The sequence below is a fragment of the Hibiscus syriacus genome, unplaced genomic scaffold (genome assembly GCF_006381635.1).
Source record: "Hibiscus syriacus cultivar Baekdansim isolate YM2019G1 unplaced genomic scaffold, ASM638163v2 tig00016004_pilon, whole genome shotgun sequence".
Lineage (NCBI taxonomy): Eukaryota > Viridiplantae > Streptophyta > Magnoliopsida > Malvales > Malvaceae > Hibiscus > Hibiscus syriacus.
This window is the reverse complement of record NW_024062379.1, coordinates 411,884-428,508: the sequence shown is the minus strand read 5'-3', so window position 1 is coordinate 428,508 and position 16,625 is coordinate 411,884. Positions and strand designations below refer to the sequence as shown.

The window sequence follows — 16,625 nt, the reverse complement described above, 5'->3', positions numbered from 1 at the left end:
TTCCTCGGTGCATTCACTGAGCTGAAGCAATGATTGATCTCAGTGCCTATTGTAGTTCCTCCTGATTGGACATTACTATTTAAGCTAATGTGTGATGCAAGCGATTATGCCATAGGAGTTGTTTGGGGCAACACTGAGGTAAACCTTTTCATGTTATATATTATGCTAGTGTACCTTGAATTAAGCACAATTGAACTACACCACCACTGAGAAAGAATTACTTGACGTGGTATTTATTTTTGATAAATTTAGACCATACCTAATAGACACTAAATTCATTGTTCCCACTGATCACTCGGCTATAAAATACTTAGTGAACAAAAATGATGCAAAGTCTAGACTTATTAGGTGGATCTTACTTTTGCAATAATTCTACTTAGAGGTTGTAGATAGAAAAGGTACTGAAAACCAAGTTATTGACCATTTATCTAGGCCAAAGAACAATTTTGAATGCCATGAAACTGTAGATATTCAAGAGGAATTTCCTGATGAGAAAATTTTATATGCCACAATAATCCCGTGGTACGCTGACCTTTTTAATTTTCTTGTTAGTAGGATACTGCCTTTTGATTTGAAAAGCATGGGAAAAAATAAATTCAAGCACGATGCAAGGTATTATTGTTAGAACGGACAATATTTCTTCAAGCATTGTGCTGACCAACTCATTAGATGATGTGTACCTGAAGAGGAGCAACGCAATATTTTATACCATTGTCACACGACCCCAAGTGGAGGCCATTTTGGAGGAGCAAGGACTACTGCCAAGGTCCTTCAATCAGGCTTTTATTGGCCAACTCTCCTGTGGTACGCTGACCTTATTAATTTTCTTGTTAGTAGGATACTGCCTTTTGATTTGAAAAGTCTGGGAAAAAAGGAATTCAAGAACGATGCAAGGTATTATTGTTGGAACGAACAATATTTATTCAAGCATTGTGCTGACCAACTCATTAGATGATGTGTACCTAAAGAGGAGCAACGCAATAGTTTATACCATTGTCACACGACCCCAAGTGGAGGCCATTTTGGAGGAGCAAAGACTACTGCCAAGGTCATTCAATAAGGATTTTATTGGCCAACTCTGTTCAGAGACGCTCAAGTATTTTACAAATCTTGTGATCAATGCCAACGCACTGGAAACATATCCGGGCGACATGAAATTCCACTGCAAGATATTTAGGAAATAGAGTTTTTGATGTTTGGGGCATCGATTTCATGAGACCATTCCCATCTTCTGGAGGTGATCTATACATCTTGCTTGTTGTGGATTATGTATCCAAGTGGGTGGAAGCAATAACAACATCAAGGAATGACTCTAAAATTGTACTCAAGTTTTAGCACAAGAATATCTTCACTCGGTTTGGAGTACCTGGAACTATCATTAGTGATGAGGGAACCCACTTCGATAACAAGTTGATATCCAAGGCACTAAAGAGATATGGAGCTCACCATAAGATTGCCACGGTATATCATTCATAGACAAATGGTCAAGCTGAGATATCCAACCGCGAGATCAAGCAGATTTTAGAAAAAGTGGTGAATCCAAGGTCGAATGATTTGTCACCAAAGTTAGATGAGGAACTCTGGATGTATAGAGTATCATTCAAAACTTTTCTGGGCATGTCACCATTCAAGCTGGTGTATGGGAAAGTCTGTCATTTCCCGTTGAGCTCGAACATAAGGTGTACTAGGCCATTAAGCGATTGAATTTTGATGCTCAGTTAGCTGGGGAACAAAGACTACTGAAACTTAATGAAATGGAAGAGTTTAGGATACAAGCATATGAAAATGTGTGAATATACAAGGAAAATACAAGAAGTGGCACGACCAAAAATTGATGCCAAGGAATTTTCATTTTGGCCAAAAAGTGCTACTTTACAATTCCAGACTTAAACTTTTCCCTGGGAAGCTTAAATCTCGATGGTCAGGGCCATTTGAAGTACACATTGTTTATTCCCATGGAGCTGTTGACATCAAGAACATAGATGATGAGACAATTTTCAAAGTCAACTGCCAGCATTTGAAAGCTTACAATAGAGTTCCACCTCTGTGCTACAATAGAGTTCCACCTCTGTGCGACAAAGTAGTGATGCACCTGGATGATGCTTGAGTGTGCCCAACTGAAAACCAAATTTCAAAGCCATGGCATTGAATTCCATTGATTGTGCATAAACAATGAATTTATCTATTGTCATTTTTTTTATTTTTAGTTCTTTTTTCTGAACAATTATAATGATGTTTTGTTTTATAGGGAACCCACAGTACTGAATTCGTATGTGGAGTGGTTATAAGGGAGGAAAAACAAAGCAATTAAAGGGGAAAATATTCTTTTTACTTTATTCCTTTCTTTTATTTTATTTCCTTATTTTTACTTATCTCTTCATTTTCTTTTCACATCACATTTAATTTTACAGTTTACTTTTTCTTTTTCCCACCTACCCATTTACCTCATCCACTCATTTCTTTTCAACCGTCCACTCACTCAATCTTTCTCATTATTTTCTTTAATTTTCTTACATTTTCTTCTTCCTTTATTTTCCTCCATAGCCAAAAATTTTCAAGCACACAAAGCTCACTCCTTTTTCACTTTTGTTTCTTCAAAATGCTACAAAAATGTTGCGTACGAGACCTACAGTGGCAGAAGATCCTATTTTTCAATAGTTCGAAAACAATGAAGCAAATACGCGATTTCAAAATTCCAAAAACTGTAAGTTTTTCTTTGAGTTGGGGTTTATTTTCACTGATGAGCAAGATGGTGGCTTTGGGCCATATGTGATGGACATTGTTGAGCCATTAAAATGGTACAAGTTTGCGAGACACCCAGTCCCGTTATGCTTCTTTAGTGAAGGAGTTTTATGCCAATATTTTCAAGCCAAATCAACATTCCATTTTGTCTGTGGTAAATACATTCGTTTTAAATTGTCTACCATTAATTGGTATTTTCATTTGCATGGTGTTGAAGATTAACATGCAAAGTTTGAGAGAGATGCCAACAGTGCAACTTATGATGGAGTTTTGGAGGATTTGTGTTTTTTGAATACCTCTTGGAATGGTCGACAAACCAGTCGTTACTCCATTAATAGGGAACTTCTTCAACCAAGAGAAAAATTATGGAACCATTTCATGAAGCATAAGCTCATGCCGACTGCCCATAACACAATGGTAACCATCCCATGATTAATGCTTTTACACTCTATTATGGTTACGCGTATTATTGATGTGGGTAAGATAATTGTTGAACAAGTGCATGATTGCTTAAGTAAGAAATCTAGTGCGTTGGTCTTTCCTAATCTTATTACAACATTATGTTGCAAGGAAAAAGTTAGTGAGAGTAATTTTGATGAAGTTTTATCTGGTGTCTCGGGCATAACAAGAGCCCAGTTTCCATTGCTGTTCGGTTTGGATAACCCTAAGTCTAAGGTAACTACTAATGAAAATTCTGGGGATAACAAACCTTCTAATGCTAAGGTAAGACTGCTTGCTCTTGAAGAAACTATCTAGCAGACACAGACTTATTTGCATGCTCTACACGGCGATATGAGAAATTTCTTTGGCTATGTGAAACAAAGAGGTGTTGCGGTGGAAACTTTGTTTCAGGAAATGCTTCCCCACGTGCAACAGAATTTCCCAGGTTTTCCAAATAAAATTCTATCGGCATTCAATACCGAGGCATCTTCAGAACAAGATGAAGCTGATCCCCCCCGTTGATGAACCGATTCCAGACCCTCCCCGATCCCTGACTCCAGACTCACCTATGGTACCAGCTGAGAAAACCCCTAGTCTTATTCCTACACCTGAACCTTCTCCCACTCGATGTAGCAGTCATCATATAAAGACATTGGCTAGACCATATCTTCTGATTCCATCCCTACACCACTTCGCAAGCGTACAAGGCAAGGAGCTGCTAGCACATCCACTGTAACACCACCACCGAAAAAAATGAGTTACCTCTATTTTCATTCATTTTACATTCCATTGCATGGCATGTAGTTTTGTTTCTTAGTTAGTTATCTTTAAGTATTGAAGATAATGCTTCCATTAAGTTTGGGGGAGGTAGTGTTCTTTGTAGAACATGTGCATGATAGTATTAGTATAATGTTATGCCATGGAATCAATAATTGGTAAGATAGTTAGAAAAGATGTTTTGGTGATACCCAATGATGATGAACTTTTAGGCTATAAATTGAATGTAAATGACTATTGGGAATGATATAACTGTCTCTAGAGCTTCATTCTTGGTGAATTACTCTTACACAATTCGTATGTTTTCTATACTTAGGAAATTTAAGAAATTTTTATGAAGGAACTTTGGTTAGTCTTGGCATTGAAATTTGGTATGGTGCTTAAATAATAATTCAATGAGAACTCCTTTCTATATGAAATTATGAATAAATGCTTCGACATAGCTGTATAGGGCTACTCCTCTTTGTTGTGGCATTGCCTGGAACTTCCTTGAATAAATGGCAGCTAAATGAATATGAGTGAATGAAAGTAGTCATGAAATGACTCTACCTAACTAGCTTGGGGGTGGAAGGTATGCTCCCTTTCACCTAGAGTGTAGAAAGGTAGGTGTGATGGGATGAATCTCCTCGTAGCAACATAATAATAATAATAATAATAATAATAATAATAATAATAATAATAATAATAATAATAATAATAATAATAATAATAATTTATTAAGTAAAAAGGGAGTATAAATGTGCTTAATGAAAGAGTAAATGATGGGACAAAACTAAGGGACTTGATTAGAAATTGTTTAATTTTTTAAGTATGGATTGGATAAAATTACACATACACACTACCGCAAAGACTTTTGACTTAGAGAAAAGTACTTGAATTCGTGATATGTCCAATATGTTGAAGAATAATTTTTATGAGGTTGAAATACTATATTTTTCTTGAATGTCTTGCTATTGAACATTGCCATGACATTATGTTTATGTTAAATGTTATCTATTGCTTGAGGACAAGCAATAGCTTAAGTTTGGAGGTGTGATAACTCCCTAAAAAGGCTACTTTAAGGACCTTTTCACTTAATTTATTGTTTGTTTAAAAGCCCATTTAGGTCATTTTAGATGCACATAGTTGCATTAGTGGTGGTTGTGCTATTTTATCTTATAAAGGTGTTGTATGAGGGAAATGTGTGGCTGTTTATGTTGTGCAAGAAATAACAAGTAAAAGGTTGAACTGGGAAGGAATGTTGTGACATCGCATGTTACTGAAGCATATAGAAATGACTTGGCATTTATTGCATTGAAAAAGACAAACAAATATTTTTTATAAAATGAAAGCTGGAAAGGCACATCTGATGGTTATAACCACCTGCTGAGGACCACTACCACCTGGGAGGATAAAACTCACGCCTAAGGAGTGACTCTAGGGGTATGATGGGTATTTGGAGTGTTAAATCCCATTAATACCTTTGGATATTTTTTATTATTTAATATACCTCACATGAGAGAGAAAAGAGGTTACGCACTCACCATTTTCAACTAGATTTTCTTCACTTTCTCCACCGTATCATTCCTTCCATTCTCTTAGTGGTGTTCCTCCATTAACGAGATCCAAGGAGTGGCGAGCTAGGCGCCCGAGAGGAGCTAGTAAGCTAAGGCGAGTTGTGGTGGTCGAGGAGAGCTCCGATTATGTGCGTCAAAGGCTTCTTACCCCTTTCCCTTTGTTGTTATTTTTCATTTGATATTGGGTTGTTGGAACGAATGAATTTCATGTTTTGTTTCATGGATGATTCAAACCCCATCATGAACTAACCTTATTTGGTGGGGTTAATTTTATGGATGTTTGATTTTGTTTTAATGGTGGATTTAAATTTATTTTTTGTATTTACTTGTTTTTCTTATGAATGCTTCATCTTCTAAGTTTGTAGGAGACATGAGAGTGTCCGTTACTTAGATAAAGGCTAGGTGTTCGAGAGAAACTTGGTCATTAATACTTTTAGTATTCGAGAGAAACACAAGTAAGATCCACATAAATAATGGGGTTTAGTATTTTTTTAAGTTTAAACCCGATATAGTAATATTATATCCTAATCCCTTAGTGCTTGAGAGAGACTAAGATAAGATTTCAACGACTAAGAGGGGTAGTTTTTATCAATAGCGTAGGCTGCCATAGTTGAGACCAATAGGAGATGTTGTGGCATTCTATTCTATTAGGTTCCTTTGACTAGAGATAGCAGGAGCATTTTTAGCAACTCCGTCAAGCAAGTGAAGCTGAGATAGATTAAATCTGCTTGAGAGATAAGTTTTACCATCCTTAAATCAATCCCTACCATTCATTCCCCTAGGCAGCTTGTTGTGTGAGGATTATCAAACTATCATTTATTTATTGTTCTTACCATTTCTCATTGTCTTGACATTTCTATCATTTTCAACATTATAATATGCTATTGCCAATTTATTTTCATCTACTACCACATCATACTATCAATCCATATCTACCAAGATATATTTCTCATTGCCGTGACATTCTCCATTGGTATGTATCATCACTAACTATACTTAGATAAATTAGTTCTTTACTTTGGTTAAACTTTGTAATTTCCACCAATCCCTGTGGAGACGATAATCGCTCATCACTTTATTACTTGAGCGATTGTGTATACTTGCACATTATTTACGTATAATTTTATAGTAGTCACAACACGCAACATATATCATGCCTACATACAATTGCCTATTGGGAAGGCCTTGGATCCACCAGGCAAGGGCCGTGCCATCCAAACTACATCAGAAACTCAAATTCATAATTGAGGGAAAATTGGTATGCATCAATGTTGAGGAATACAATATTGCTTCCATGTCTACTATTGCCCCTTATGTTGAAGTGGGGGAAGAAGTTGTTAATGCCACATTCATGGCTGAGGGGAAGAAGATATCAAAGCCTAGACTGTCCAATTGTACCATAATGGAATTAAAGATGGCTTTGGGAAGGGGAGCCAAGGCAGGAAAATGGCTTAGGAGTCGCCTACAGGGATATGTTAATCCAGTTTTTCCACCATCAAAAGAGACTGTTTTGGGCTGGGATACCAATCGACCTTGAAAGAAAAATTGAAAGGTATTCATAAAAGTCAAGAAATGAGGAGAACAAGGATAGCCAGGGAGTATATTAAGTGTGAGCCCATGACTTTTCCACTGCTATGTGATATGTTTATACCTGGAGGCAATATGTTTCAAGGAGTCCAGTTAGTAAAGGAACCGATTGCTGAGAATGCCTTGGGAGATTTGGGCATAAATGTGATATTGGATGACGAGGCAAAAGAAGGGATAGATGTAGGCATCTATCCCGCACCGCCAAGCTTCATACTAAACAATTAGACTGTTTAGGAATTACTTGTAGTTTACAAAACTCTTTCAGAGTAATGCACAAAAACTTTCCCTGTTGTCTAAAACCCGGGATAATAGGTGATCTTTTGTAAAGGGTTAATCTACTTGTTTTAAAATCTTTAATGAAAGATGTATTCCCATTAATTTACAAAGTGGAAAACATTCTCCCGTGCATTTTTTTCATTCTTTATATATATATATATATATATATATATATATATTATTTCATTCTATTTTGATATGGGATAGATTCTCTTATATATGTATGTATATATATGTATCCTCTCATTCCGGTATCAATAGTATGAATGCTGATGACACTGACCCAAAGATTGATTTTGAGCTGCCCATATGTTAAGGGGAAATTGAAGGTTATGATAATGATGAATAATATGACTTACCTTCTGAATTGATAAAAATGGTAGAAATGGAAGATAAACAAATTCTACATCATAAAGAGCCCACTGAAATTTTGAATATGGGATTAGATGAAAAATAAGAAAGAAATAAAGATTGGCACCACCTTATCTGTCGAGGGATGACAGAGTTTGATTGAACTTCTTCGAGAGTAAAAATACATGTTTGTTTGGTCATATGAGGACATGTCAGGTTTAGATACTTAATTGGTGCTACACAAATTGTTGATAAGGCCAGAATATAAACCTGTACAACAAAGGGTCAGAAGGATGATACCCGATATGGTACTGAAAATTAAAGAAGAAGTTAAAAAGCAATTTGATACTTGATTCCTTAAAGTAGCCAAGTATCTTGAGTGGGTGACAAATATCATCACAATACCAAAAAAAGATGGGAAGGTTTGTATGTGTGTTGGCTACAGAGATCTTAATAGGGCAAGCCCGAAAGATAATTTTCCATTGCCACACATAGTCACACTAGTGGATAATACTGCTAGAAATTCCCTATTTTCATTCATGGACGGGTTTTCTGGTTACAATCAAATAATGATGCATCCAGAAGATATGAAAAAAACTATGTTTATCACCATATGAGGCACATTTTTCTACAAGGTGATGCAATTTGGGCTAAAGAATGCAAGGGCAACATACCAGAGAGCCATGGTAACACTTTTCATGACATAATGCATACATAAATAGAAGTTTATGTCAATGAATTGATCGTTAAGGCCAAGATATAGGAATAACACGTATAGAATTTGAGGAAACTCTTCCAAAGATTGAGAATATGCCAGCTAAAACTCAATCTAAACAAGTGTACCTTTGGGGTGACTTTTAGGAAAATTTTGGGGTTTGTAGTGAGCAAAAAAAGGATTGAAGTAGATCTAGACAAAGTCAAATCTATTTAGAATTTACAAACCCATAAACCCTAAAAAAGTTAGATGATTCTTAGAGAGATTAAACTACATTGCTTGGTTTATTTCACAACTAATCGAGAAGTGTGATCCCATTTTTTTCCTTCTCCGTAAAAATAACCTAGGGGTATGGAGCTATGATTGCTAAGAAGATTTTGAAGCAATAAAGTGATATTTTTAAATACTCTAGTCTTAATGCCACCTATATTAGGTGAAACATTAATTCTTTAATTGTCAATCCTCGATAATTCAATAGGGTATCTATTAGGGAAGCATGACCAAACCGAGAAAAAAGATTGAGCAATTTACTACCTCAGCAAAAAGTTAACTGATTGCGAGGTAAGATACTCATTGATTGAAAAGTTGTGTTGTGTTTTGGTTTGGAATACTCAAAGGCTTAGGCAATATATGTTGTATCCACTACTTGGTTGATCTCTAGACTTGACCCTCTGAAATATCTAATGAATGTATTTGCTTTACCTGGAATATTGCCTTGTTGCTAGATTTTATTGTCTGAGTTTGATATCCAATATGTGAGCCAAAAAGCGGTTAAAAAGAGTGCTATAGTAGATTTCATTGCAAGCAGGGCTTCTGAAGAATATGAACCGCTGAACTTCAATTTCACAGATGAAGACTTGATGGCTATTTCAGCTGAAGAGACAGTTACTTCTACTGATGAACATTGGAAGTTAAATTTTGATGGTGATTTAAATGCCTTAGTGCAATTTTGGTCTCACCTAGTGGATAACACTATCCTTTCACCAGTCGATTGAATTTTGATTGCACAAACATGGCTGAGTATGAAGCATGTATTTTGGGTCTCAAGACTGTCATTGGGCATAAAGTAAAAACACTCAAAGTGTATGGGGATTCAACTTTGGTAATTTATTAACTTAGAGGTAAATGGGAAATGAAATATCCCAAGTTTGTGGAATACCGTAAGTTGGTTCTGGAACTTTTCAAAGAATTTGAAGATGTGACATTCCATTGCCTCCCAAAGAAGAAAATCAAATGACGGATGCTCTAGCCACTTTGGCAGTAGCCTTTAAAGTAAATAAGCTTTCAAATATGATGCCCATTGAGATGCATGCTTATGAGTATCCAGCTCACTGCTATAGCATAGAAGAGGAATATGATGGAAATCCTTGATATTATAATATCTTGCAATACATCAGATATAAAAGTTATCCTGAGTAGGCAACTAGGAATTATTAAAGGACTATTAGAAGAATGGCTTTAGGGTATGTGGTTGATGGCTAGATCTTGTACAAGAGAAGTCATTATCAAGTTTTGTTGAGTTGTGTGGATGCCAAAGAAGATAAAACAATCATTGAAGAAGTGCATGAGGAAGTATGTGATACCCATGCTAATGGACATGCAAGGGTTAGATAAATAATAAGATTTGGGTCTTATTGGTCAACTATAGAAACTGAATGTATCAATTATGCTAGAAAATATCACAAGTGCCAGATTTATGGAGACAACCTCCATACCCCTCCTTATCCATTGTATGTTATGACTGTTCCGTGGCCATTCTCTATGTGGGGCATGAATACCATTGGGAAAATTTCGCCCAAAGCTTCAAATGGTCATCGTTTCATCTTGGTGGCAATAGACTACTTCAACAAATGGTTAGAAGTGGCTTCCTATGCAAATTTCACTCAGTCAACAGTCTGTAAGTTCTTAAAGAAAGAGATTATTTGTCGATATGGGTTACAGAAAGAATCATCACTAACAATGCCTTGAACTTAAACAATAAGAGATGTAATCAATATATAAGTAGTTCAAAATAAAATATCATAATTCCACCAATTATCGCCCGAAGATGAATGGGGCATTAGAGGCAGCCAATAAGAACATTAAGAGACTTATAGAGAAAATGACTAAGACTTATAAAGAATGACATGAGAAGTTACCATTTGATTTGTTTGCCTATCAAACTTCGGTAAGGACATTAACTGGGGAAACTCCTTTTTCATTAGCCTATGGGATGGAAGTTATGTTACTCATTGAGGTAGAAATTTTATCACTTCGAGCATTATCAGAGGTTAAGTTAGACAACGTAGAATGGGTACAAGCTAAGTATGACCAACTTAACCTCATTGAGGAAAAAAGATTAAAAAATATCTTTCATGGACAGATGTACCAGAAACGTATGATGAGGGCACATGATAAGAAGGTTCTCCCACGAGAGTTTTAGGAAGGAGATCTGGTACTTAAAAAGATTCTACTAATTAAAAATACTTTAGAGGTAAATGGATACCAAATTGGGAGGGACTTTATATTGTGGAGAAGGCCTTTTCCGAAGGAGATTTGATCCTCACTAAGATGGATGGACCAGAGTTACCTAACCCTGTGAATTCTAACGCTGTCAAAAAATACTTTGCCTAAAGAAAGAAAAATGAAAAAGAAAAAGAAAAAAAATGAAGAAAAAATGGAAAAGAGAAAAAAAAATGAAAAAGAAAGAAAGATGAAGGAAAAAATGAAAAAAGAGAAAAAGAAAGGAAAAAGAAAAAGAAAATAAATAAATAAAAGGGGGTTCAAGATGAAAATTCATAAAAGGCGTATTGAAACCAAATGAAGTCTTAAGTTAAAAACCCGCAAAGGGCGGCTTGAGAATCATCAAAATTCAGGATTCATGCATGATGGAGGTTCTGAATTAATTTTGAAGATTTGACCAGTGAAATCAAAGGGTGATCAGAGTTAAGAATAGAGATTGAAAAAGGCTTGAATAACCAGAAAAGAAATAGAGAGCATATGAGATTCAAATACTGGTTTACGACATCCAACATTGGGAATTTGGTAGTACAGGGGGAACTTCACACCCTTGTGCATTGTTACAATTCTCAAGATCCTTTTAACAGAAGCTACATTCGACTCATTCTTAGTTTAAAAACATTCGTACTATTGATCTCTGATGAAGCCTACTTTATTTTCTTTTAATTTTTCTAGTTAAAAGTTTTCCATGTATTTACAAAAAAATATCTTTACATTTATATAAATAAAAGAGGTATTTTTTCTTGTTAAAACCATGTTGCAAGCATCCTAATTTGAAAACAAAAACATGTAGATTAACTTGGGAAATATGAGATCATTGTGTATCATTGTACAAAAAGTTTTGGAAAAGCACAGGTGTTCCGAAGTTAAAAATGGTTGTAGTATGAGGCTTACTTGATGATGGGTCACGAAAAATTAAAACCTTGGGCTACACATAAAAGCTTAGCAAGTTGGGATAATCTAAGATTTTTGTCGCTGATCAAGTAACTGGTCATGAATAATGTATGGGTTAAAGAGTAAAGAGAATCAAAGTCATGTCTAACCAAAGAGTGTCTGATCAGAATTGTCAATCGGGGTGAACTGCTGTTGATTTTTTTGCCCAAGATTTTACTGAATTACAAGGCGGTTGACAAAAGAGAGTTCTCATTTGAAAAAGAAAATACCCTAAAATTGCATCATTGCACATATTTTAGGCATAAATAGGATCATGACATTCATAAAATGCATAATGATGATAAATGCGATTAAGAACTTATAGGTTTTCCAAAAGGAAAGGTTGAAGATTTCGGGACCTAATATAAACCAATTCGAAGTCCCACAAAGGGAAAGCTTTAACTGACACTCAAGTCGAGGCAGATTTCCATATTTGGTGGCTGCGAGACAAGCTTCCACAAGAAAAGCCAATTTCTAAAGATTATATTGAATTCCAAACTTTTAGGAATGATGTTTTCAAACTCTCAAACATATACTAACAAGTGGTAATGTTTTATTTTCAGATTTAATATTCTTGAAGACAAGAGAAGCAAATCAAACTCGATTCAATTTTCCCAGATAAACACTGGCATGAATCAACGTTTCCAGGTCTAATTTTCCCTGAAGAAACAGTGGAGCAGATCCCTTGTTTTTCCAGATTTGATATTCCCTGAAGAAGCAGTGGAATAAGTTTGTCTCGATTCAATCTCCCTGAAGAACAGTAGAATGAGTCAACATCTCCATATCTGATTTTACCTGAAGAAGCAGTGGAACAGATCCCCTTTTTCCAGATTTGATCTTCCCTAAACAAGTAGTGAAACAAGTCTGCCTCGATTCAACATTCCTGAAGTGCAATGGAATGATTAAACGTTTCCAGAACTGATCTACCCTGAAGAAGCATCAGAGCATATATCTTTTCAGACTCTATCTTCAAAAATCTCTTGAGATGTTCATTTCCAGTCTCATTTGAGACAATATCAGATTGTGAAGTACAGATTTGACTGGACGAAAACTCATTGTCTCTTTGTCTTTAACCTATTCTTGTTAACATAAGAATGGGCAAAGAGGGGTAGCTATCGTCACACGTTTTCGCCCGGGAATCTTTCTAACTTTATTAATTATTATTATTTAATTATTATTTCTATTATTTTTTTATTTTTTTATATATTTATGTTATATTTATTTTTATTTCTACAGGCAAAAAATACAACAAATACTTCCAACCCAAATCAAGCCCTAATTACAAAGCCAACTGGTCCAAATAGAAATCTAGACCCATACCCAAACAGATCCAAACTCGAGCCCAATTACCAAAATCGTAATGGCCCATTATGTTACAAACTTTGGCTAACCCTAATTTAAAGGTTAGCCACTTACCGTCGCCGCCACCTAGAAGATAAAGAGCCCGTCGTCGCTGTCGTAGAGCCCAGTCGAGAAGCAAGTCAAGCCGATCATCAGAGCCACCAAGCCAAGTCAGGTCAAAACAAAACCTGAGGCATTTAATGCCTTACCAGTAGTGCTCTGCCCCAAACAAGGAGATTGTAGCTCCAACACGCAACTCAACACCAACTCAGCAAGTAACTACAAGTAGTAAGGCAGTGTAATGATTTTTTTTTTTTTTAAATCTGTAAAAACTGGGGTTATAAAAACCAAAACAGTGGTAAGAAAAAGGGGCTATCATTGTTTTGTTTTCCAGAAGCAATATACATAAAACTTTAAGGTATTTTTTCCTTTATTTTTTTCATTTTCGAATAAAGAATAAAAAATAGCCAAGCATATTTACAAAAAAAAACTAGAGAAAATGAGAGTATATCTAGAGAGTTACCTGAGAAAGGAGCTAAACCGTACGGTCAGTTCATCTTGACGGTCGGAGGAGGCGAGAAGCTGAAAGGTCGAGGAACTTTTAGGGTTTTAGGGGTATTTTATGTGGTTTAGGCCCTAGATCTAGGCTTATGAGGTTAGATCAGAGTGAAATGGTAATTTTAGATTAGGTTTAGAGGTTCAATCATCGTGTATAGTGGTCGGAACAGTGAACGATGAACGATGAACGGAGTAGCGGCGTAGGGTGGCTGGCATTGGCTGACTGAAGGAAAAAAGAGAGAGGAGAAAGAGTTTTAGAATTTTTTTTAAGTTTTCAGTTGAAAATGAAAAAAGAGAGAGAAATATAGGTTTTATAGGAAAACATTAGGGTAATATCACGCATAGATCCCCTTAAGTTAGCCAAGTGTTTTGCATGTTGGTCACCTGTAGCGACCAAAGTTGTTATTTACCTATTTTTATGCATATTATATATATTTTGGGGTATTTTATGTTTAGTCCCCCCATAGTTTAGCGTGTTTTTCCATGTTGGTCATATGTAGGGACCAAAGCTATTATTTGCCCGTTGTCATGACTGTTATGTATTTTTTGGAATATTTGATGTTTAGTCCCCCTTATTTAAGCATATTTTTGTATTCTGGTCATTTGTAATGATTATTTAATTTAATTTTAATATTTTCGGACTGATTTAGTAATTTAGGAAATTTTCTTTAAAAGCATGTTTTAGGCTTGTAAAAAAGGAATAATCATTAGATAGTCAATGTAGTTTCAGCATATTTTATATTTTGGTCTATGATTTGTTTTCTTATTTAATTTAATTTAGCCATGTAATTTTATTTTATTTAAATTTGGTCCCTATATCTTTCTTATTTTATTTTGATTTTTGGATATGATGATTTAGTTGTTTACATTCTAGTCATATTTGCATTTTGTTTTATTTTAATTTTGCATGCTGCCTTTAGGTTATTTTATTTTAGTCACTAATTAATTAGGTTATCTCTATTTTAAACTAATTTGCATGGTACCCTCATAAGCATTTATTGACTCAAATCAAAATAATTTGACTAAGGGTAATATTCATTCATTTTAATAATGTCGTAAAGTGATTGTCCTAACGAATAAGAAAGTAGCTTTCGATAGTTTTAAAATGAATGTTTATCTCATTAAGTGACACTAATTAAATTGATTCCATTTTAAAATATGGGGATTAAAAAAAAGATCATGTTCTTTTAATTAAGTTCACCGAGAAAAGATTGTTAGGTCAAATCTAAGGTCTCGTCTCGATGTATTTAAATAATCAGACATCCTTATTCTCATTAAGGTTGGTAAAATAAATAAATAATTTTACTTGCTTGATGTATGTTTTTAATTTTTATTTTGCATGCTTTTTCATTATTTCAAAAAATAAGTAACACTCAAATTAATATGGAATATTAGGACAAAATAGTAATATCTTTTCATTTATGTTGTAGTAATATATGATTTTTTTAAGGCATGAGATGTCATTTATTCTCGATTGGAAATAATTAGATATTATTGTTTTCTCTCGATTCAATATTGATTTTTAAGACGAATATTGATATCTATTCATTTCAATTGGAGTAATAAATTACTGTTTTAAGGCATGAGAGATCATTTATTATCGAATGAAAATAATTAGATATTATCATTTTCTCTCGAATCAATATTGAATTTTAAGATAAAATAGTGATATCTCTTCATTTTGATTGGAGTAATAAATGATTGCTTTAAGGCACGAGAGGTCATTTATTCTCGATTGGAAATCACTAGATATTATCGTTTTCTCTCTTAAAATTTTAAAAATATGATTTAAAAAAATGGAAGGTCTTAGCGTTATTTTGTTTTATTGTGTTGTTATTTTGAATTAATAATGAACTTTAGGATGTAGTTATAATATTTTTTATTGGAGTAAGAATAGAATGCTTTAAGGTATTAGAGGTCAATTCTTCTCAATAGGAAATAATTGAATATTATCGTGTTTCATCCCAAAATTCAAAGGATATTACTTGTATGGAGTCTTAAATTAAATTAAACTTGAATTCTTAAATTTCATTGCAAAGAAAACTAATTAATCGACTAGGTACCGATTTAGGGCACATGGAGGTGTAAATCCTTCCCCACGCGTAACCGACCCCTTAACTCAACTCTTTGGTAAATTAGACCGTAATTTTTTTGTTTTAATTAAAATTAATATTTTTATTAAAATGACAAATATGTTTTTGGGTGCCCAATCACACCCTAATCAAAATTTTGTGGTGACTACTCGAATCACATTTTATTATTAATAAGTCAATACATTATTCAAAACAAGACCTTTTAAAAACCATATTAAAAAATACATTTATTTTTTAAGGATTAAAATTGTTTCGACATCCAGAATACAAAAAGGGTACAAAATGAGGGAGTCTAGGTGTGATTTACCATTTTTATTTAAAAAACAAAACATTCCCCCCATTTCACATAATCAGTCGAGAAGCTTACCAAGCTTCCAAAACTCATATTCGGCCACTACAGGCCGACCCTCACACATCGGACATCGGGCCAGTGATCAATACTTCAACTAATTACCCTTACCATTAACAAATAATAAACGACCAAAGGCTTGAACAACCGAAAATTTTCCTCCCCCACATTCACCTTCCTATCTCCACTCTCCATCTCCTCCTTTGATATGGCTGGGAAATCTTAATGCCCAACTCCAACACCGATGAACTCGCAAAGAACTCATCAACGTCGCCAGCCACCACAAACCAGAGGAAACTCTTCGGCCAAAAAAGAACTGACCCTCTTCCTACTCTTCTCTCTTCCTATACGGCAGCAACAAAAAAAAAAGTTTGAAATACCTCCCTCGCCGGCCACCTACATTCGAC

General features: G+C 34.8%; 1 long non-coding RNA gene across 1 annotated transcript in view; it reads right to left on the bottom strand.

Annotated features, from left to right (window-relative positions):
* The window catches only part of LOC120208186, a 27,857-nt gene extending 11,232 nt beyond the window's left edge, over positions 1-16,625 (bottom strand). Inside the window, exons 1-2 of the long non-coding RNA XR_005524277.1 lie at positions 16,615-16,625; positions 2,480-2,488 (exon numbers count right to left, since the gene is read on the bottom strand). This is a non-coding gene — a long non-coding RNA (uncharacterized LOC120208186). The remainder of the gene's footprint in view (positions 1-2,479; positions 2,489-16,614) is intronic.